Genomic DNA, 22,385 nt, shown 5'->3' on the forward strand with positions numbered 1-22,385 from the left:
TAGACATGCTATTACCAGCAGTGATTACCAGTGTTAATCCACAACTAGGCAAAGCTACTGTTTGCTGTAATGCTTTTTTCTTGGCTTCCACACCACTAATGTAGACAGGATCTCTTCTCTGCCATCCTTTTGCCTCATCACTTTTAGACAAACGGAGGGATCGTGTGATCTCTGTGCTAGGCTTGTGCCAGAGGCACCACTAAGTAGATGCCACTGCTCCTTTTATTTAGTGCTCAGTAGGGCAGGAAACAGAGCTGCCACAATCTCATCCAGTTAAATTGCAGCTGTGAGAACAAATGAGGAGTCACCACTGCAAGCTGACACAGGATTGTCTGTCCTCATCCCTTCTACCCCAGGGGTAACTGCTTGAATATTCTTTCTTTGAGCACTAGAATTTGTACCACAGTACAGACTGGCGTTCAGATCCAAATTATGGGACTTAGTACTATGCAGATAGGAAAATATTTCTTAGGAGAAATGACAGAAGCAGCATATTTGCAATTTAACTGCAAAACTTTCAGTCTCCAACTCCTAGTGAAATATATACATGTATGTTCCTGATTTCACTAAGCTACCCTAGGTGTAAGTCCAAAGTAACCCAGCATCAAAAGCTAGGAACCCCAGGGAATTAATCAAAAATTCAAGATCAAAAAATTGAAAACATTCAAAATGTGGGATTTAGCATGACTCTCAGTTACTATTATAGCAAGTTTCTCTGCAAAAATTTTAATTAAAACTAGATTGCTGTTTGTGAAAAAGTTGGAGGCTTTGAAGAATCAGTTCTATGATCCAAATACACAGCTGTTAGGTACGCCAACATAAAAAGAAGCCTCTTATTCTATTGCGTTTATTATGATAAAATTTTTGGCAGAAACAGGACAACAAGGATATAATATCTCACACGGTGACAGTGCTAAATTGTCATTAGCCAGATAGGAGAAATCATTACTGTTACTGTTACTTTAGGAAGTGAGAAATTAGGGATTTAATCCAAAACCAGTTTGAGCCTGAAAAACACTATAGCAATGAGCACATAGAAAGGGACTTAAGGTAGAAAGTACCAGAGTGAGCCTGACAATGTTGCAGATTCAGTCAAAACGATCTATAATATGAGGGAAGTTTTGAAGAGTCATGACGGCAGAGAAGAAGAGAAGATGGTTATTTCTTTTTGCTTTAAGAATTGTTGTTTTAAGAAGGAAGTGTTGATAGATGGGTAGAATTAATTATTTTTCTTTCCCAAGTTGCCTGCAAAAGTACCATTGTTTTAAATCAACAAGCTGATTACCAAACTAGTCAAAGGAGATAACTAAAAATGTGCACCTGTGATGGGATGTTGATATGTGAGAAGAATGTTTATCTCAAGAGGCTTCTGATAGTTTAGAATGCTTCATTTTAGCCATTACATGCCAGTGAATTTAGTAAAAATTGATAGGGGAATGTATGAAGCATTATCTTTCCTCCACCCCTGGGTACAAACCTTGAAATTCTGTAAAAGGTACAAGGCTGTGTTCCCTGTGGGTTTGCTAATTTAGTCTGCTATGGAATACATTCTAAATTCAGTTTCTATGGCGTTTACATTGTTTAAAAAAATAATAGTGATCCCATATATGATAAGTAAAAACTGTATTGCTTTCTTCTCTATTTTTTACCCTTTCATACATGTTTTGTACAATTATTAAGATCTGACCTAGAGTAAAACAGGAATGATATGAACTGTTTTCTATCAGCCACAAGGTTATAGTAATGAATAATAAAATATATTTGGAACTAAAACTTCTGTGTTTATTAAGTTAACTTCACAGTTAACTGGAGATAGATAAAGACTATTACTTTTCTCTCTCAATACTCTGGGAATTTTCTTACCATATTTATCAAGAATTAAATGATTCTGAGGGTAATTTTGATAGATGCTGTCATTTTTCATTTATTGTGTATTTGATTTATCATATGTAATGCCAAATAGAAAGTAAAAAATCTATAAAAAATATAATCATCTAATAGGTGATTTAATTAGTGCATGTATGTAGAAAATGTAATCTGCGGTAATTATCTATAATTATGTTTTCCTTGCAATTTAAAATAACTTGTCTTTTTCAGTAGGGAACAACCCTCTTTTTCACTTTTCACCACCTTCCATAACATTGGTTGCCTTTTTGTCAAGAAAGAATGCCACTTGAACTAGAAGAAATATCAAGGAATTAGTAACTGGATATAGTTATTCAGGGACAGAAATACTGTATATGGAGGTCGAATGAGTTGTTTAATCAATGGCTATTAAATAAAACAACAATGTAGATTATTAAAGAAAGTCCTCCCAACACTGAGATTTATTGCATCATTTAGAAGTCTGCTGTAGGAAAGTGGCAGAATCTTTTGTGTTTCATTTGTAACATGAATCTGGTGCTCCTGTTCATGAATCTGCTCTCTGACAGAGATGACAGTGGAAATGGAATGCAGGGATAGGAGAAGAATTAACTTGGACTGGTATTGAGGAGACTTATGAGGCACTTGTGAGGAGAATTTGCAGGGCTAGTAAGGCATGAAGGTAGATAAATCTATGTGTATAATCTACAGAGGGAAAGTAGAGCTAGGTTGACACCTTGAATATATCTGAGCATAATAACACACTTGCACAGATAGCAAAGGATTATTAAAATTCTGATAGAAATATGTGAGAAGATATTGAGGCCTGTCCAGCAACAGCCATAAAAAGCCTGCATAAACATTTAGAAATAAATACCCCAAATCCTGCATTCACAGGTATGTGAATTGTAGAACTTGTAACGGAAATGTAAAAAATTCAGTATTAGAATAAAAAGATAGAATATCAACATTTCAGTAGGTTTCAATTTGAAATTTTGTGTTTATCAGTTTATTTATGCATTCCCATTTCAGCCTCAGACAACCAGAAATGTTCCACCTGAATTTTTTTGGGTAATAAAAGATTTTTATTTTCCATATGACATAACAATTCTCTGCCACAGTCCTATATTTGAGCCTATACTTACAGTGAATCTCTAAGCTTCTGAGGAATTTAGCCAATCTGAAAGACATGAACATAAAATAGTTTCCATAAGACAATGTGTTAGTAGTAAAATTAAACAAATACAAACACCAAAAACTCTTTTAAAAAATAATTACAAAAAAATAAAATCATTTCAAACCAAATAATTTAATTATATGTTCCCTGATCAAAGACAAATATCTGGGGTTTGATTCTGTTTCTGAAAATTGAACGATTTTCACTTTAAAAATTTGATTAGGGTGAAAATGTATTTTATCTCCCTCTCACAGGATTGAACAGATATTCTGCTTCAATGACAGTGTGCTTGATTTATGCTCAATGTTTGATACAAAGAAAGAATTTGTTGGGCTTTTACTTCTAGTGGCATAGTATACATTTAAGGACGAAGAGATAATGATGCAAATGCCAGAGAAACAGCTCGAGTTTTTAATTTTGAATGTGCTAGAGATATTATCAAGATAATATATTTAGGAATAAAGGCCAGAAGTTTCTGTGAAATGTTGAATGAAAAAAGGTATAGCAATAATGGATAAATATAATTTACTTTTAAAAGTAGCTCAGATCAGAATGAATTAGGGATAATATCAACTGACTCAGAGTAAACCAGGGTGTTCATAAGTGTAATGAGAAACTGGGCTGGTTAACATCTGTATGGTTTCATTTACCCCTCATCCAATGAGACAGGCATGTCAAGACCAGATACTTTGCAAAGTGTTTCAAGGACTACACTGAGAAAATATTCAGCCAATTTTCATAGCCTTATGGTCAGTGATCTATACTGGGGGTTCTCCTCCCTCTGTTTCTTAAGACCCAAGAGAGAGGCCATGGCAGTGCATGTCTAACACCAATTATTCACTCTGACCTCTTTCTTGACATAGGTTTTAGATGGTACTCAAACCAAGGCTTCCTTACTTTCCCACAGTTTTTGCAGCACAAAAGTGAGATTGTGAGTTCTAAAAAAATCTTTCTCTGAAGTATTTGCAACTTTTTAAAAGAGGAGACCTATAGGGAAGGGGTTAGGTAGGTGAAGTGTTGTTAGAATAGGCCTTTGCAATAACTAATTCTTAGGCAACAGGCACAGGTGACTGCTATCACGTATGAGTAAATGCAGCTTGAAATGTAACTCAGTTGTTTGTATTGATTGGGATGTCAGTTTTCCAATATTAAGTAGCAGAATATTTTATCTGATGCTAATTTATGGTTAGTTAATATTTTATGCAGACAACAGATCTTATCTGTATTATTGCCAAAAAAGTGTTATATTCTAACAGTTGGCTTTTAAGGAAAATAGGAACCTGATTTTGGAAGATGTAGGACAGATTAAAAAAAAATTGGAATAATGAAAGATTGTAGAAGCTGCAGAGGAATGTTTCAATTTGACATCCAAAACTCTGCATAGGTGATTGAGAGCCACGTTAAATAACACTGCTCCTAAAAAGATGTCTTGAATCATTGTAGAAAACACTGGTGCATGAAATTCACACTGGAAGCATTGAAGATTTCTTTTAAATTATTAATTCCTATTTTTTCATGTTATTTTGTTATGACGTCCTGAGAGGTCTGGAACATCAATTCAGTAAGTTTAGTGGGGGTTGACCCTGGCTGAATGCCAGGCATCCACCAAAGCCTCTTTATCATTCACCTTCTCAGCTGGGTGAAGAAGAAAAAATATAACAAAGGTCCATAGCGTGAGATATATGAGAGAGAGAGATCATTCACCAAAATCTGTCATGGTCAAAACAGTCTGAGCTTAGGGATATCTATTGAATTTTACTGATGATAAAATCAGAGCAGGATAATAAGAAGTAAAATAAATCTTAAAAACACCTTTTCCCCTACCCTTTTTTCCTTCCCAATCTCTACTTCCTCCCCCACCAGTAGTGCAGGGAGATGAGGAGTGGGGGTTACAGTCAGTTCATCACTCCTTGTTCCTGCTGCTGCTCAGGAAGAAGTCCTTCCCCTGCTCCCGTGTGGGGTTCCTCTCATGGGTGATGGTCCTCCAGAAACTTCTCCAATGTGCGTCCATCCCATGGGCAACAATTCTCCACAAACTGCTGCAGTGTGGGTCACTCTTCCATGGGGTGCTGTCCTTCAGGCACAGCCTGCTCCAGCATGGGTTTCCCCTGGGTTTGCAACCTTCTCTTGGGCATCCATCTGCTCCAGTTTGGGTCTCCTCCATGGACTGCAGGTGGATCTCTGCATCCCCGTGGTTCTCCATGGGCTGCAGGGGCACAGCTGATTCACCACGGTTTTCACCACGGGTGTCTGAAGCGCCTCCTGCTTTCCACTGACTTTGGTGTCTGCAGAGCTGTTCCTCTCACATATTGTCACTCTGCTCTTCTCTGGCCACAATTACATCTGCACAATAACTTTCTTTTCTTTTCCTTCTTAAATATGTTATCACGGAAGTGTTACCACCATTCCTGATTGACTCACCCTTGGTGAGCAGCAGGGCCATCCTGAAGCCACCTGGCATTGGCTCTGCAGGACATGGGGGAAGCTTCTGGCAACTTCTCACGGAAGCCACCCTTGTAGCTTCCCTCTGCTACCAAAACCTGGTCACACAAACCCAACACAGTAAGGTTTATAAACACTATTTATTTCTAGCCTGAATTTAATTTGGGCTAGTTTATATATGATTTTTTTTTTTTTTGCCAACACCACTTAAATAATTCATCCTTTCTCCTGATACCTAGTTGAAGAATTTACAGATAATTTTTTTTTAACTTTTACTTTGCTTGGTTTGACAAACTAGCGAAGTCTTTCAATGCTCTTTAGAAAAGATCAGCTCATCAGACCTCTGTTCATCCTACTAGTGTCTCCTTGATCCTTTTCACTTTGAATTTGAGTTTTCTGAATATTGGTGTCCAGAATTATAAATGTGTTTCCCGTGAGATTTTATATATATGTATATATTTATTTATAATAATTGCATTGCCCAAATAAGTGGAAATTAAGTCAGACACATTTTGCATTGAGAGGCAGAGATTATGAAACTCAAATATCAAACCAAAATTGTTTCTTCCCTTCATATATTCTAGGAATTATATATGAGAACCAGAATCACACCAAAGAAAACATATTAATTTACAGTGTTATCCCTGTTCACTGAATCTCTCCCTAGTTACTTAGAGGTGCTTTTTTTTTCCTTGCTTTTAGGCTATGAATATCCATGAGTATTTCATATTTTTATTTCTAAAATATCAGTTCAGTTCCCTGTAAATTTTCAATATTGTGCAGCTCATGTAATTGCATATAACAATAAATCATGCACCTTTATCATACCACTTATTCCTACTCATTGAATATATAACTGTCAAGAAACACTATGCTATCATATTTCAGTTTCAGTTAAAAAAACCCTTATTTTATTGTGGCTTTCACTCATTTCCAGATGTCCTCCCTTCCTTGAAAGAGACAAGTCTGGGCGATGCCAGATTAAGATGAAATATCATCATCGCAACATATTAATTTTTCTTCAAAGATCTTAAAATAGCTTTCTTATGCTTTTGCTGGAACATTTTTCATCTTGCTTCAAGGGGAAAAACATGGATAAGAAAATCAACATCATAACTTCAAACTGAGTCGTATATACTCAAAATGTAGGCTGCAAATTTAACTGCAGTGGCACAAACACTGAGCAGAAATAAACAAATACATCCTGTTATACTGGAGAAACATGTCCTTTTGGAGTCTGCACCCTTTATACAGAAGTAACAAGATGAATGTAAATAAGTAATATTTTCTAGGCATACTTATGAGATATATGCAAATAAGATAAAAAGGCAAACTTCTCTTGTGCACATTTGAACACTATATAGTCTTTTCTGAATCAGATGTATAATTTTTAAGTTCTTAGAGATATATCAGCACAAATTTTGCTTGGAAAAACAGCTTATAAAAATCACTCAGATTATAATCACTGAAGTTATTTTCACCAGTCTAGTATCTGACAGTATCTACTTGTCGTAGTTCAAATGAGAGAACAGTGTTAGACTAATAACACATATGGTATGAAGTTTTACAAGGTAACTGTCGAGACATTTTCAAACAATCTAAAATGCAAATAGAATATCAGTGCTATGTTGTACAGGCAGCTTTTAGGACATATGAATGCATCTGTAATTATATTTTGTTCTTGTGAAATACTTTATTTAAAAAAAAAAACACTTCAGAGTGGGATTACAATGCAATATAAGCAAAAAAAAAGAAGGAACTGAAAAGTATTTGTATTTTCTGGTGCTTTCATTATCAATCAAGATAACAGTGAGTTAGCGAAACACTACCAAGAGAACACGCGTGAGGAATCAAACAGAAAACCTATGTAAAGCTGCATTGGCAGAGAAATACCAAGTTCTGTTACTCTAAATTTTTATTTCAATGTTGAAGAATGGAAATAGCTAATTTGGATTTTTATTTATGATTTTTCTGTCACATGCAGAACATATAACAATTGTATTTAAAGTCTCTTGATTCATTTCAGCAATTCTGTGTTCTGCCCATCTCTCCCTGAAGAATAACACATTTTGTTGGCATAATAACCAACCTCAGACTTAATCTAAATACAGCTTGGATTATTCGAATTATTTTTGTTAGTGAGGAGGCTTTTTCATCATTAGCATACTGTAACTTGACACTATGACGTATTTCTCAAAACATTCAAGATGGAAGTGTGCTTCCTGATACCTCACTGCAGACCAGAAAGCTCATGTTCTTGTGGCCAGTTTTGTCTCTCCTGGCCTCACTGGGGTCTTCACGTGGCCTGTACAGTCAAAAAAGGAGGGCTGGGAAATTTATATTGTCCAACCTCCCAGTTTAAGCATTTGCCATTTTCATGTGTGTAGAGTAATTCACAATTAAATTTTGTAGTCAAGTGCAAATACAAGCATTTACTCATGACAGCCAAAGCAGACAACATGACTGAAAATGTTTATAGAAGACAGAAAATCTGAAATGGAAGGAAGAAAGAATATGTCATTTGATTACACCAAGAATACATGAGGTGCATTGCTCTCTTTCACTTACCCAGATGATTTTATGTCCTTCCTGAAAATGTGGCATTCAGGGCCATGGAGACAGAAACTTCTGTGTGAGAAAGCTGCTGTCTGAGATTTCCAACAGAGAATGCTTTCAGGAGCACTCCCAAGGAGCCACCTTCAGAGGTATATTCATGTTCTTGGGCTCAATTTCTGTGAGACATGATATTTAACTACTCACTACCACTAAAAGTGGCGGAAAGAGGGAGAGAAGTATGAGAGGACAGGAAAATACTGCTTTTTTTCTTTTGGCAGCAGTAATCTGTTATGTCAAGATAACTGCCTTTGAGATGGAAATCTAATTCCTCAGCAACCTGAGATAGCCACATTTGGGAAGAGTATACTTACTCATACAGTTCATCTGCTTTTTGAAGTACTACTGTGATTTCAAAAAGTTTAAATCTTTTTTCTTGAATGCCACAACTATTAAAAAATGAATAATTCAGTAAAATGTCATATGTAATAATAAAACCAAAGATGACTAGAAAAGTTATTTGCAAGTTGTGGATGCAGGGGATTTTACATGTCCTGAAATTTTACATGAAACTTAGGCGTGCCACACTTACATGGTATATACATACAACATTATTTTCCGTGATGATCTAAAATTTTATCATGCAGACACAAGGATTCAATCACCTCGAGAGTTTGCTAGACTCAAACCAGATGTTGCATTATGGAGGCAAGGATGGGTGTAATTCTGAAATTACTGAACCATGTATGTAAAGGACTGGAATCTGTTACATTAAGTCGAGGTGCATTCTGTGCTACAGTGAAGAACCTCCCTTGCTATCACTGAGTTCACCTTTTTGCCATGACTGTCCAGTGTCTCTTTCCCTTTCTATAAATAATGTCCACCCACATGTGTAGCCAGGAGATACACATTCCATCCACTGCTTTGAGTTGCAGGGTTGGTTAAAAGACCAGCCAGGATGCACACCCTGCTTTTTCTAACAGTACACATTCCTGTTAAATAGTTGGCATGCTAGGAAAGATGCTCTGCAGGCTGCACGAAGTCCTTGAGCCGTATGTTATGCAGGTCTGTTGTCCAACTCGATTTTGTTTATTTCTCTGTGTGTCAGTAGTAGGATATGGAACTGATCTCTTTTCTTATTTAAATATATTGATGTATTTCAAAGGCAGAGGACTTTTAAAAATCATTATTTCAGTGGTATGTTATCACTTATTTTTAATATGAATTTTTATATATGGTAGTTAGTCATCTCAGAGTAAACAACAGATGTATACACCTATATTATGGTTTAACACTGACATTACTATTAAACAACAATAAGAAAACATGTCAGAAACTCTAATGATTAATAAATGTGACAAGAAGAAGAAACACTCAAAGTTCAGTTCTGCTTTCAAAAAAAATGACTGAAAGAGGCACATACTTCTTTTCAGGACATTCTAAAATGCCAAAATTCCCCGTCAGACAAGTCTATGTTTGCTGCTATATATGAAAATTAATTTAGCACAGATTTGATTTTTATTACTATTTTCCTCCAGACCATGATTTCCCCTGCTTCTGGAGTAAAAAAGGAATAAAAAAAGAAAAAGTTATTCCTACAATGTAGCAGCTCCAGCTACAATAAAAGCGTGTAGGTTTAGTTCTGAATAAAAAAAAAAAAAACTTTGTTAACACTTGAGACCAGATTTTCTTTGCACTCTGGAAGTTTTACACCTATTGCTCAAACCAATTTACAGTTCAGCCCTTGTAAAAACACAGCAAATCAGTGACTCCAGTAAGGAGAAAGTAGCAGTAACTTAGGAAACAAGTGAGGGAATAGGGCTAGTGTGGGTGACTGCAGCACCTTCGAAGAAACTGATGCAGGGCCAGATGACAGCTTTGGCCCTCTCAGGATATTAAGGGACATGTATTGAAGCTTAACATATTAATAAAATTAATTTATTTCAAACATAGGCATATTGCATGGCATAAGTTGGATAGGAGATAATTAAGGCCATCATCCATCAGGATGGAAGTAATTTTTTATAGCTGGTTGGAGATGATGGAAAACATTCCATAAATTATTGTGTGGTAGCTTACTGTCAACAAGATAGTCATGAGCACTTATGACCTGAATTGTTTAATTGTGTGTATCAACCCACTAAGCGGCATGATTTAATACTTTCCAACATGCTCTCTTTTTGTTCTCTGCAATTTCTAACAGAACTCTGATTTTTAATTTGACTATCTGGGCAGGGGTAACTCAGCAAAGGAGTAACTTTTTTATAATTGCACAGCATAGGGATAACACCAAATCAGTATTTTTAAAAGTTCTCTCTATATATCTATAAATACATATACATAATACTGGATTTATTAATTGAGAAAGATCATTGCAATGTATTTCAGGACTTAGAGGAATAAAAACCCCATGTCCTGTTGATAAACTTGATGGCATTTTTTACCCATTATAACCAAGAAAAAAAGGTTAACTTTTTATTTTGCGATCAGCAAACCACAACAGAGTAAGAGTAACTGGCCTTAAGAAGGAGATAGCAGGAAACCTTAGATATGGAAAGATTAAAAAACACCTTATCAGCAATGTAAGGTGTTATGAACTATTTTCCTGTCATCTACTCCATGTTTGTATTCTTTCTGAGTGGTACAATGCAGCATAATAGTGTCTGCAGGCAATTCTTGCAGAGTATGAGAAACATAAGTTCAGAGGGTAACTCGTTCATCTGCACACACCCTTAATGCCTCTCAAGTTGTCCGAGTGAGGGATGCTTACAGATAAGACCAAATGATTTTGTAAAAGCGAGTCCTATCACATCCACAGCTGACTGCAGAAAACTTGCAGCCTGGAGCAGGGATCTGCTTCCATTTAGGATGAGACTGCACCACAGAGATATATATTTTCAGTAACTGAACTTCATCTATGTTTGATGTTCTAAAACACTGTATTTTGTGAATTTTTTGTGTAACTCTGTTCCTCACTAATGGTTTTCCCCCATATGGCAGCTTCCACAGAATCCAGGTTCCTAAAGCGCAAGAAAGGGTTTAGAATTATATCTTACATCGTGTATTGATACATGAAAACTATTTATTTGATGAATGAGGAAAAATGCTATTATAAAATGCAATTTCAAATCTTGCTTAAGCCAGTCAAGAAGAAAAAATAATTCCCACTTGTTAGTGTAAGCACCACACCAATCTCACGACTTGGTTGTTGTTTCCATTTTTGGCATGTGCATTTATCTGCTTACAATTTCTGTTTAAAGTACACTCACAGAGTAAAGGATGATCCTTTTGTTCTGACTGTACACATTTGTAGTTTGGTAATTAGCCTCTAAGGCACTTCAGCTTTGTGTCTTTACTCTTGTGGTCACTTATCAACCCCCTGCTTCAGTCTGGTAATATTTATAATGGAACAATGAAGTGTCATTCTGCCTTTAACACTGGATACTATAGTGCCACTAGTGAATGGATATGATAGTTCTACTAGTGAGTAAATAACCACTGTCAGAAAAGCTATCTTCCTCTGCACAGTTCTTACCCTGTATCTGGAGGATGTACAAGAAATAATTTAGAAAGTGTCAAATCAATGTTCAGTACTTGGCTCGGTATTGTTTACCTTATTCATCAATGCCTTGGATGAAGGTGCAGATTCCTCTTCAGCAAGTTCACAGGTGACACCAATCTGGGAGGAATGGCTGATACCTGCAGGAGGACCACGACAGGCTGGAGAGGTGGGCAGAGAAGAATTGTCTGAGATTCAACAAAGGCAAGTGAAGTGTCCTTCACCTGGGGAGGAATAACCCCAGGCAGGCAGTCAAAATATTGGCAGATGGTCAAAAGAGGGGCTTCAGCTCCTCTATTCAGTCCTGCTGTGGCCATATCTGGAATGCTGTGTCCAGTTTTGGGCTCTTCAGTACCGGAGAGACTGGAGTGGGTCCAGTGGCGGCTACAAAGATAATCGAAATACTGGAGCATCTCTCTTATGAGAATAGGCTGAGGGAGCCGCGCCTGTTCAGCCTCGAGAAGACACAGCTGAGAGGGGACCTTATAAACATCTATCAGTATAGGAAGGGAGGGTGTCAGGAGGATGGATCCAGGCTCTTCTTGGTGTGCCAAGCAATAGGAAAAGAGGCAATAGACAGAAACTGATGCTCAGGAAGTTCCATGTGAATGTGAGGAAGAACTTCTTTACTGTGCAAAGGGCTGAACACTGGAATAGATTTCCCAGAGAGTCTGTGGAGTCTCCCACACCAGAGATATTCAAGAACCATCTGGAGCCATCCTGTGCTTTAGGATGCTCCCGCTTGAGCAGGGAGACTGGACCAGGTGACCCTCTGTGGTCCCTGTCAACCCATTCTCTGATTCTGTCATTTTAGGAAATCAAATTAACATTCTCAAAAGAGGGATTTCATGAAGTCATCCTTGTTCAGTTTTAATCTGTTGTTATAATATTTTCCATTAGTTGTTGAAAAGCTTCCAATTCACCTTCACCTGAGTACTTGACAACTAACTGGCAAACTACATTTGAGCTGCAGTGACTAAAGCACTTAGGAGAACTGTACTATATAAGTTTAGGTTGATTTAAAATTATGAAAGGAGTTTCCGAGATGAAAAAGAATCTTTTAACTTCTGTATGCTGAGTGTCAACAAAGACTACTAAAGGCCATAGAAAGTTAGAATCTTTTCTGGCAAGTTATTTTTAAATAAACGTGGACAGCAGATTTCAAACTGAGACTGTAAAATTTGTTTTACTATACTCTAAACATTTCATATAATTTCTATATTTAAAATATCTATTTTCATGTGACTCTCTATATAAAGACATATATGTAGCTAATTTACATACATCTATGCAGGTAATCCCAAGAAATTCATGGGTTTTGCATTAGTGTACATTAATAGAAGAGCTAATTGCAATCTAAAAGCTTACTTGAAACCAGGGAAACTACCAATGTAAAGGAAGTTAAAATACTAAGTGACGGCAGTAATTATAATACTTTATAATTTTTTTTTCCAAAATGGATGTTAAGGGGGTGATGGCATTAGTAAAGATGATTGTCCCTTTTAAGGATGTTTTCCAGAAATACCATTGCTGTGGTTGTCAGGCCACTTGGTCAGGTACAGATAGGAAACAATTCAGTTTGCCTACCTTCAGCAGCCTAGGAGACAGATGCATATTCCAACCTAAGGGGTGACCATCCTCTGTGGTGAACACCTTCAGAAGACAGTTCACACCTCCTTTCTCAGATAGCTGGGAAATTACCCTTCTGGAGGTGGTTCTTCCTTTGACTGAAGGAAAAGCTTAGAAGATTTATGCAAACAAGATGCTTAATTTTCATATATAAAATTACATTGAATAAATATCATCCTCTGACATATGTTTTCCAAAAATAACATAGCTGTCATAAGTAATAATATATTAGTAGCCCCATTTAAAGCAGTAGGATGATCCAGGTGTTTTAAGTGCAGAGGTGACTAAATATTTTGCTGGACTTTGGTTTAAATCTGCATATTGTGAGCATATTTTCTCTTTCAGTTTCTGAAGTTCACCAACCTCAGACTGCTTTCAGTAGCTGCCATCCTTAGTTTTCCTGGCTGAGCTGCTGTTGAGTTTGCTTTCTGGGCTATTAAAATTAAAATGAGCCAGCATAAACCATTGAAATAATAGATCATTTCTGCTTGCCTGCTTTGCTAACCAAGTAATTTTGAAATAAATTAGGTAGTGATCACACAAGTAATTTAACCAGTGGGTCTGGCAAGGCAGTGTTCTCTGGCAAGAGGATGGCAGCAAACATTTGGGGGTTGGCTGGGGTTGGGAATCTCTTCAGCTGGTCCTGTGGGAGCAGTAATGCAGAAACAATCACACAAAGCTCCCAACTGTATCTTCTTTTGAGGGCCATCATTTTTTTCATCCAATAGTCTTCAGTCCCCTCATTTACCACCATAAATAATGCTATGGCTTCCTATTACTCATGTAAATATAGGCAAAAGAAAGAACTTCATATTCTAAGTAAATAAACCTGGCAGGTTTACTTTTATTGATGTCTTTTACAGAAAAAAGAATGCTTTACAAGTTCAAAATAGTGAGATTCTGTAGGAGAACTGGAGTTAACACAGACTCAGAAAAAAAAAAAAACAAACCAAAAAGAAAAACTCCTTTACCACTGGTGGGATTTTTTGGCAAAGTCATCTTGGAAGCTGATGGAAAAAGAAAAGAGTATCTTTCATTTTAATTCCTGAGATTTAAAATGTTTGAATATTGACACTTAGTCATTAGATTGTGTGTTAATAAGTCTATTGGTGGCAAACTTGTTCAAAAAAGAAAATCTCTATAGATCCTATGTTGTAATGTAGTTATTTGACATTACTTTTATTCTTGAAGGAATCTACTTCTTAGATGCAAGACAGATAATCTGCTGTTCAGCTCTCTTCTGCCCTCCCAAGTGTCATCCTGTCTTGCTCCTTTATGAACGACATGAATCTGATCTTTATGTAACTTGATAATCTATAAAGTTTGTGGCTTAAACAATTTTTCTTTAAAACATGTTTGCTCAGATTTTTAAAGTTCATAAAATATCATCTATCAGTTAAGATTTGCATGTGTAATTTTTTGCATTTTTGATAATTCACATTGTATTATATAACTGCAGCATTGAATTTTTAAATAGCATTTCAATATTCAGTCAAGAGTTATACTTTTTAATGCATAGGTTTTTAAATAAGCATTATATAAGATTTAATTAAATATTTTCTTTATACATTATATAATTTATATTTATAACTATAAATATTTGCCAGTGTACAAAATTTATTAATTATTACTGCATTAGACATTTTTGTAAAATGATTCAAATTTTCAGATATTACATAAAAATTATTTGGAAAATCTTTAAAAGGAATTCTACTTAACACAACTGTGAAACTACTTTAGGAGGCTAAATCACTCCCACACTTACAAGGTCCTTTTTTTTCCTATCATATATTAACATTATTCTCATAATTTTATCTAATCGCCCAGAAAATGTGAGCCATCAGTTTTCTCAAACTAACTAGCTAGTTACTTTTGGCTAAATGTTTTTAATTTGTTTTGTGAAGAGAGTTCATAAAACTTTTTACTGTTCTTCTTTAATATAAATTTTGCACCGTTTCTAATTAATGTGAGCAATCAGAATGCCACACTCTTTTCTCGCTGTGGTGACTAGTCTTTGCTAATAATTGAATGGTAGCCTTAAACAAGGTGAGGTCATGAAGCTTATTTATCTGACACCGTGAATTCTATGCCTGTGTAAGAGGGAAAAAGGATGTTTTTTTGCCCTCAGGGTATTAGTCATGGTCCATAGGTTCGTGGGAAAAATGTAGGAAGTCTCAAAAGTTTGTTCCTATTATTTAAAATTTTCTTAGACTCCATTTGAATCCCAAAGTGAATTTTCTATTATTCCTTTGAAGGGTGCATAGGAGGGTACCAACAGTCTTTGAGGAGCAACACCTGCAGTTGCATTCAAAGGCATGACTTTTCCAAGCAGTTTCTGAGCTGCCTGGTATTGTCCCAGGAAGGATAAAGGCCTAGGTTTTTTACCTGACTGGCAGAACATTCCACCACCAATAGAACTCTAAACACTGTTTTAGAAGTAATGAGTCCTGCTGGTTTCATCCTGCAAGACCTTGAAATCCCACAGGGCAATGTGGTTAGAAATAAAACAGAAGGCTGAGGCTTTTAATGAGTTTCCTATCCACAGATGCCATCAAGCTTTTATACTATTCATTTTATTTCTACAGCTTCAACAAAGGAACCCAGAGTTGTGGGCAATACTCTGACAAGTGCAGTTCACAAACTCGGCAGAAATCTAGACTTTAGACAATAAAAGATCATTGAAAGATGTAAAGAAAAAGCAAAATAATGAAAAAAAATGAACTTAAATATGGGATACTTTGCTTACAAAAAGTGAACATAGTGCAATTCAGACTTAGAGCATAGAATGAGGACATGGCTCCAGGTTTCCATGATGTTTACAGAGGTTATGATGACAAACAAAAGTGAACTGAATAGGGCCAATGAGAGGTCAGTGTACATTTTGGGGATGTCCTCCAAGCCCTATTAAATTGACAATATTCTTCATTGTGTGTAGATCTGAACTATATTTGAAGTCTTCCATACAGAGAAAATGAAGAATTTTAATGAAGGAGCAGTATACCTCTTATAAGAAGATGAGGAGAAAAGCATCTGTACCTATATACAAGAATGTAGAATATGCATGTTTGGAGACATTACATTTTATATTACTTTTTCCTCATTTTACCTGAGGAAATAATCTTTTTCAGGCCCTTCATTACAGGAAGATCATGGCCTGGAACAAATGTGGAATAAAGAAATACAAGGTCTGTGGACCTCCAGTCCAGATTGAATAATAGCATGCTGATTGCCCTTGATTCATCCTTAGTAAAATATGGAAGATTTTCTGACTGTAAGAAAAACAAACTCGACAAGTTGAAAAATGTGCCTTTGATCTTAACCTCTCGGCCTCTGCTCAGATACAAATGAAAATTCTTGTTGATAAGCACATAAATATTTTGTTCTCAGTAGTTTCTTCCCCCAGTTGTCATGAATAAGTCTGTGTTAAATGCTTCTGTGAGAATGGTCCAAACCAGTTCAAATGCCAGAAAATACTTTCATTGTAACATGGAAAAAAAAGGGTTATTTTTCTAAGATTCCCAGTACAATTTCACAGTCTTTGGAATTTTCACTGAAAAATATAAATCCGCTGTAAACCAAACATCCATCAAGAAGAGTTTTTCTTTTTGAGATGTGCTCATCAGTGATTTTTAGATGATGAAACTATTGATGACATATAAAAACAAGACATTTCTGAAAACAGTAACAGCCTGGACTTCTTGTATATGTACAATGCACTGTTCTCTAAATGTCAAGATTTGTCTTTGTTTAAGGTAAAAGAAAAGATGTAATAGGTAAAAAAACATTATGGGTTGTGGAGAGCTCTCAGAACAGATTATAAGTATCAGAATCTTTTCCCGTTCAGCATTACATTCTGAGCATGGTATTTGCTTCATATCTAGATTTGTATGTCTGTAATTTCAGCAGTGGACTGCAAACATTGAGTCAGACTCAGCCTATTGACTCAGTCTTGGCCAAGTAGGTTGAAATGAAGAGATGAGTTTGAACGCCTCAAATTTCTGTGTACATTCATTCTAAGAATTTTCCAGGGCTCTCAGAAGCACTGAGACAATCAGGATTTACAGCTCCACATTTTGGCACTTCTCAGTTCTGAACATCTCTCATTCTGTCTTCTGTTAGTATCTTCCACTAATTAGCTCTACAATGTTTAAATTTTACTATTTATTATTGAAAGGAGACTGTCATTCCGTCTTCATGTTCTCTTTGAAATGTCGCTCTTTTTTCTAATATCATGTGTTTGAATTTAAATAAATCATGTGTTATTCATGATGTTGTCATAAAGACAGCAATGGAAGAATTGGCTTTTGAAGAATATTTATTGTATATATGCTTCATAATCATATATACATGCATAGACATATGTACATATACTATACATTATTATCACCAAACCTTATTTGTACAGAGCAAAATAATGCAGTATTGTAGTGTTTTACCTTTTTCAATTAAAAACTTCCAGCTGATTATAAATGAAGCAGCACTTAACATATAATGCTGCCAGTAATGACTAATCAGATATCTGCTGATAACTCCCAATATTCATTAAGTACTACAGCTTTTAAAATAAAATTGAAATTAAAAATCAAGGGACATATTAAATATATAGGTTGCATCTACACATTCTTACCACTCTCCCTAAATCCTTATTCCCATATTTTTGTTTGCAAAGCTTAATTCAACACTTTTTGAAATCAATTGGCACTTTTAGAATGAAATTTCTCAAATCTGAACATGTTTCTGCTAATATTTTATTAACAATGAGTAAATCATGCAAATCATTGATTGTAGCCTCTAGTTTTGTACAAAGGTCTAAAATTAAATTCCAGACCTATGGCTGAATTTGCAGCAGCTAATGTGTCTGCTCAGCACTACAGCTCCTTCAAGTAGGCTCTAGTTTGGTATGGGAACCTTGAGTACAACATTTGGTTTTGACACTGGTATTTGACATCTAGACCAATTTTCTAGAAATGTCCACACTGCCTACAATAATTTGATAACATCCTGAAAAAGTTACTTGGTATTTAGTAATGTCAATGAAGGAAAATTAGTATCAAAGCAATAATGGTTAAAAAATGTTCTGATTTAAGTTTATACGGCTGTTTGTGGTAAAGCCATAAAATTCCTTCTTTGCCTTTCAGTGAACTTCACACTGAAAAAAAACAAAATTAAATATTAAAGAAGGTAGAATTAATGGTTTTAGGAAAAGATGTTGTAAATTGTGTTTTTTCTAGTTGAGTACAAGTTTAAATGCTAACTAGTATTTCAAACACTTACCATGAGATATCAAACAGCATGTGCTTTCTATTTATATTGGTTACCAATCTCAATATTCAGAGGAAGAGTGTATAAAGTTAACAAGCAATTATTTGGCAAATTAGTACTCAACAACCCTGAGTAAATAGGAAGTTTGAAACCTATCTGTTATACAGCTACTTTAATTTGCATAGCACACTGGTGTGTTTGCTTTGCAAATACTTTGCAATGAATCATCATTTGTACTATACAGTCCAAAGAAAAGCAATCAAAATTCACAGCAAGACAATGAAATTAATTATAACTGTTGAATTCTGTGGTGGTAATTCCTCCTCATGCAGGAAGATTAATTGCATTGCACTTTCCTTGCACTCCACTAAATGATCTGATGAATGTATAATCATTTACAGATTTTTCAAATGCTGAAAATTGATTACCTTTGATTAGCTCTGATCTGCACAAAGAGCTCTGACAGAGTATCAGTGAAACATTACAACATTACAGACAAAGTAACAAATGATTTAATTACCAGTGTGCTTATTAATGTTAGATTCCCTGCAGTGATCCTGGCAAATCAGGGACCTGTAATAGACCTGTGGGTTTCGCTGAATTCCATTAGGGTTTAAATAATATTTCTCACTATTTCTCAAATCCTTCTTTTCATGGCTTCTTAATAACTCTAATTAATTCTAATTTGCACAAAAATCCATTGCATCTCCATAAACTTTTAATTAGATGTAAAGTAAAATAAGTCACTGCTTTCAGAGACTGGGGAAAATGCAAACTGTGGCTTTATACGCTTCCAAATAAGTTTTTCATTAACAAAAGATATTTCTCTGCAAAGCTTTTTTAATGAAAGTTTAGAACTAATTTTGAATTAGGCATGTGTTTCAGCTCTACACTTTCAGTAGCAAACATAATAATAGTTGCTTATAGATGAAGCAAGTGGAAAAAACAGGATGGTAAAATGTTTAGCTGACAAAATGGTAAACATAAATTTAATACTTTTTTTATGTATTGCCAATATATACATTCACTCATTTTGTTAATTGTGGTAGATAAAACACTCTGATTAAGCAGCTACACTGTACACTGAAAGACTATTTGAAAATTAAATAGCAAAGGAACACTAGCCCAGTTACAGACCATGCTGAATGTTGTTGGCACAAACAAATCAGGCTTTTCTATGCTTATCCTAGTGAACACTTAGATCAGTTCAGATTGGCAGCTTCTGTGGTTTTCTCTGGTTTTATGTCATTATATATGACATTAAATTATTAAGAAGCAATGACAATGAAAACCCAGATGATCAGAGAAGTCAAACAGAGCTAAAATTAAGCTCTGCTTCTGCAAGTGTTTCTTAGAGAAAAAAAAACAAATGTAGGTAATTAAAAGCTTATTTTCCACTGGAGTACTAATACATAGACAACTTATAATAATATTTTTGTATTTCAGTTTTGTAGGAAAGGAGAGACTGTAATAGTGCAGGTGTTACTTTGTCATTTGTAATGCACAAGACAGAAAACTTAAAAAATAGAAATATTCAGCCCCCAGTGTGGATGATTACATTTATTACATTCACTGCTGTCAGCAGCTGAAAAGCTATCCATCACACTGAAACAGCGACGAGAGTCAGAAGTCTCTTTTTGTGGAGAAATATTGAAGTCAGATTGTTGATGTCAAAAGTCAAACTCTAGTTCAGCTATCTGTTTTATGAATCTGACTGAGACACATTGTGCCTGTGTTCAAACTGATATCTAGCAGAGCTCATTTTAGCAAATGTGTGATTTAGAAGTCAGAAAAACATTCATACCAGCAAAATATTAAGAGGAAACTGATAGGGCACTCAACTGCTTTTATATTTAAATACCACATCATTCAATAATAATGCATTTATTTTTCAGTGATTGTTATAAAACTTGCTGTATGTGATACAATGATGTTATCGTACTTTCATACAGTAACCACAAAAATATTTTATGTGCACAAAAGAATTTTAAATATGACCGCTTTTACCACACTTAGGGAGTTTTTCTGTTGACATGGGTATAATTTTTTTTAGTTTATTTTGGATACACATGAAGACACATACATACACACACGCACATATACACGTGTACGTATTTATATGAGGGATGATACATTCAACTAATTCCAAAAGGCATGCAGAAGATTTACATGGAGATATACTGACATAAGAACGAAGCAGTGCACATACAATAGCTGAGTGAGAAAATCCAGTGTAGACACGATGAGGAAAAATAATAATGCATTAAACCCTTGAAGACTCATTACATGTTCACCATTGGAATTATCTGTATTTACCGACCGCAGCTACCATTCACTGTATTTTCCTAGCGTAAGAGAGATTCTTAGAAAAGCAATACAGAATAAAATGTCTAAATGTATTTTCAACTCTCTTATTCTTCTGGTCTGACTTCTGAAAAAGTGAAAAAACCAACTGCTCCTTTTCATTTCATTAGAATTTTTAAAACAAAATTTTACAAATAATTGGGAGGCAAACAGGTTCCAGATAATAAATTGTATCCCATTAAAAAACATTAAAAATAAAACAAGAAATGTACTCACAGCTTGGGGAGTACTACTTAATATGAGTATCTTCAGTAGTTTACATTGAATATTTTAAAAGCGTTTCTTAAAGAAGGTGCTTTCTAGCTGGGAGAAAAACGTATGCGCTACACGTTATTGAACTTGCTACCGTCACCGCAGATTTTGTTCTGTTTAACAAAAACAAGCACAGTTTGTGAATTCAAGTCAGGGAGTTCCTTTTATTTTTGCTAATTTCACCATCCTTTCTCTTTTTAAGCACAGCCCTCAGGGTACATGATGTAATGGTCACCATTATAGTACAGAACAGGAAAAAAGGGTATCATGAAATGCAGAATTGAATGGTATTCTTAGAAAAAAAAAATGTATGCCAGATTTTTTCCAAGGGAGCTCTACTCAAAAACAAACAAATATGCAGATACTGTAGAAAGCTTCTTGAATCATCATTAGTGGTTAGAAAAAAAATTGGCAGAAAGAAAGTGGACGGTTAAAAAAAAAAATAAGCAAGCCAAAATGGAAGGACTAATTCAATGATACCAGATGTAACACATGACTGTGGGGATTGAAGGGTCATGAGTTTGAGTCAAAACTCAACTTCGAGTTAATTGGCTGGCAGTGGGGCTGCACAAATTGCAGAGATAGAGTACTTGTTTCCTAGTGCAGGAGGTCAGCCTTCTTATGCATTTGCACTCTTTGCATGGCATCCAAGAACTAACACTTTTATTTGCTAGAAAAGAGTTTGCTTGCTTGTCATCTTTTTAAGGAGAAGAAAAAGAACTGGCTGAACATAAAACAGAATGACACATTTAAAAAGATTCAAAAGCTGCTCTGTCTTGAACTACATGTATTTCCTTCTTCGTTTTTTTGTCTCTACAAACAATCCAGAAAACAAATGGTACACAATAGTTTCAGGGAATATTTTAACCCAGTGTTATGAATTCATTGATATAAAAACCATATATAAAATATGTAATCTTAACATATTTTCCCTTTGAAAAGACCAATATAGTTCTTTCCACCTTATCCGAGTTGAAATGTTATTATGCTTAAAAGAGGAAAATAATTGCGGTTACTGACTTTGCTGGGGAAAAAAATATAATGTTCCTTAAAACATTTAAATGGGCAAGTGGGAAGAATTAAAAAAAAAAAAAAGCTTCTAGCTGTGTGCGTGGAAACTCTGGCTATGTGCCCGAGACATACAGCAAAAAACAACATATGGAACTCACCAGTTCCTAAAATCCCTTTCCACAAAATTCATGCCACTCCTCACCACAATAAAATGACTCACAGAGGGGTGTGTTTTATGCCTCCCAGGCAGAACTCCCTAGTCCACAATTAGTC

The 22,385-nt window shown here is 35.4% G+C and overlaps 2 long non-coding RNA genes across 2 annotated transcripts in view; one reads left to right on the forward strand and one right to left on the reverse strand.

Moving 5' to 3' along the window:
- Window positions 1-22,385, forward strand: part of LOC148223353 (uncharacterized) — a 241,709-nt gene that overhangs the window by 93,797 nt on the left and 125,527 nt on the right. The gene's annotated exons all lie outside the window — the stretch shown is intronic.
- Window positions 1,919-21,274, reverse strand: LOC148223354 (uncharacterized). Its single transcript, XR_015804591.1, has 3 exons — window positions 21,066-21,274; window positions 13,182-13,333; window positions 1,919-11,755 (listed from the first exon to the last, which is right to left on the reverse strand). It is a non-coding gene; the product is annotated as an uncharacterized LOC148223354 (long non-coding RNA).

Source organism: Sturnus vulgaris, chromosome 6 (genome assembly GCF_052056855.1).
Source record: "Sturnus vulgaris isolate bStuVul1 chromosome 6, bStuVul1.hap1, whole genome shotgun sequence".
Classification (NCBI taxonomy): domain Eukaryota; kingdom Metazoa; phylum Chordata; class Aves; order Passeriformes; family Sturnidae; genus Sturnus; species Sturnus vulgaris.